The 2,773-nt window shown below is 40.0% G+C and overlaps 1 pseudogene; it reads right to left on the reverse strand.

Annotated features, from left to right (window-relative positions):
- Window positions 1-204: 204 nt before the first annotated feature.
- On the reverse strand, window positions 205-2,530 carry LOC108201030 (probable alpha,alpha-trehalose-phosphate synthase [UDP-forming] 9; annotated as a pseudogene).
- Between the last annotated feature and the right edge of the window lie 243 nt (window positions 2,531-2,773).

The following is a 2,773-nucleotide window of genomic DNA, read 5'->3' on the forward strand; positions in this document are numbered from 1 at the left end:
AGTACTTGGCTTTCCTAGGCTTCTGCTCCACAGTGCAGAAATAGATTTCCGGAGCAGCAGGGACCACCGCAGATCAAACAATTTTCAAAGTACCTTCGAACATGTCTTCGTCTGACCGGTCATCTCCAATGCAGAGGATGAAATCAGGGATCCCGTCATTGCCGACCATTGTCGAGATTACTTTTTGTGTGACCAAGCCTTTGCTGACATCCTACATATTTTAGGTTGCTAGTTAAGTAAATTATTGTACAATATATTTCCCTTTTTTAACCTCTGCAAGTTCGTTGGCAATGACGTGCTTTAAATGATCGGATAACTCCTTTGCCTGGAAGGATCCGAAATCATGATCTGCGTCTTAATAATGCCAGACCAAAGCACTTTCCTTGACTTCGATGGTGGAACCATCTATGGCTTCTGTATACAAATTCATTATATGTTCCACTATCGCCTTCCACTACAGATCCACAACAAAACTGGATTGCCATTCGGACGTCTTCTTCCACCTGCAAGCAAAGACAATTTTTTCAGAAGTGCCAATAAAAATGGTCTCTAAGAAGTTTGCAAAAACAAAATATACCTTATGAAGTAGCCGTGTTAAGCAGCTATTCCTAGGCCTTCACATGGAGCCAGCCACTCGGTTAAGGAATTTCTCCCTCTTCCGCTAACTATACACACTGTGTTCTTAGGATCATCACACAGAGTGTTAAGAGCAGGGACCACTTCATGGATGAGCTTTTTATTTGTTGAGGAATGCGGAACAAGGGTGCCATCAAAATCTATAAATATAGCCCTCATATTTGTCCTCTTATATGCAGCAACTATGGTTTAGAAAACAATTTCTGAAAATCTAAGGGGAGGGCAGCAACCTTGAATGTGAAACCCAAGCCCATACCCCAGCATTGATGATTGTAATGATCAAGACAAGCTCTCTCCATGCTCTACATGAAACTGCGAGCCCAATATGCCACATCATGAGACTGAACATAGCTATAGTTCTTCTCATGTCTTAGTTGCCTTGAAGAATCATCCATGGAGACCGCAGAACGCATAGCCTCAGCAACAGAACTAATATCCCATGGATTTATTCTGATTGCTCCACTCAGCGATGGAGAACAGCCTACAAATTCAGAAATAATTAGCACACTTGTTTGAGGAGAATGTGAGATAATTCCCCTAGCTTCATCCATAGTTGTAGAGCCCTGCCTGAAAATAATATACATGGGAGGGACTAGATTCATTCCATCTCTTACAGCATTTACTATGCAACATTCTGAGGCAGCATAGTAGGCACTCTTTTCACATTGATCAACTGGTCGATCAATTAGAATCACTGGTTGATAACCACAAGAACCATAAATATGATTAATCCTGTTAGCAGTTCCATACGCCTCCCTTCTCACTTCCTCGATGTCCTTTCCTGAGTGTCGGGCATGATTGATGATTTGAACGAGAACCACAATATCTCGCAAGTTTTCATACTTGCTCAATAGTTGTTCAAATGCTAATAACTTGAGACTTATTCTCTTGAATAAGTCCATGTCGTCTACGCCAAGAATTACATGCTTCCCCTTGAACTGTTCTTCAATTTCCTTGAATTTCACTGCTGTAGAAGGAAGATTCAGAACATTTTCACCTTTTTCCAAATGAATTCCTATAGGCAGAATCTTGATATACACCGTGCGACCACTGTAATACAGCCCGATTTGTCCTCGCTTGGACTTATAGTCCAGTCCCATCATTCGACTACAACATGAGAGGAAGTGGCGAGCATAATTAAAAGTATGAAACCCGATGAGATCACAGTTCAACCAACTCCTTAAAAGGCCTGCACTTACAGGAAGTGTTCGATAGATCTCTGATGCAGGGAATGGACTGTGGAGAAAGAATCCAAATTTGGCCCTGTGGCGCTTATTCCTCAAGAACATAGGGACCACCATGAGGTGATAGTCATGAATCCGAATATAATCCGTCTCAGGATTTGCCACTTCCAATACTTTGTCTGCAAATATTTTGTTTGCAGAGATTTAAGCCTGCCACAGCCCTTGATCAAATCGGTCACCATGCTTTCCGCTCATTGGGAGCATATGATGGAATATAGGTCATAGATGGTGCTTGCAGAAACCATGATAGAATTTCTTCAAGAGGTCATTCGTAAGAAAAGTGGGAACACAGTTGAAATAATCCAGCAGTCTCTTAGCAACCTCCTCCTGTTCATTAACATCTATATCGACACTTAGTAAACCAACATAAAAAAACCACTATATCAGGTGAAAATCCATCCTTTAATTGCCATAGAGGTGAGTCTTCATCGTAATTAAAGCTCCAGTCCTCGGTTTCCTAATCCTTTTGTGCATGAAAGGGCAACATGTTTGACACGATGATAATTCTGACAGCCGTAGATGAGGTACCATCTGAATCCACATATTTGACACAAGAATCAGTCCCAGTGTTGAGGTCCCCGAGAGCCAAGTTTGCAAAATTCATACCTGAATTTGTATCCATGATCGATTTATTTCCAGATAAGAATATGATCTCATTATATCCTGTAAAAAGAAAACACAAGAGCTCCTTAGAGTTAGACAAATAAATCTGATGGCCTGAACAGAAATTCTTCTACAATACTGTAACATAATTAAAAACCGAAAAGATTATTGTACTATAGGCCATGATAATTGACCTTGATATGCTCTCTACCCATAATCATAACTTTTTGCAGATAAGAATGATATATATATATATATATATATATATATATATATATATATATATATAT

The sequence above is a fragment of the Daucus carota genome, chromosome 9, assembly GCF_001625215.2.
Source record: "Daucus carota subsp. sativus chromosome 9, DH1 v3.0, whole genome shotgun sequence".
Classification (NCBI taxonomy): Eukaryota; Viridiplantae; Streptophyta; class Magnoliopsida; order Apiales; family Apiaceae; genus Daucus; species Daucus carota.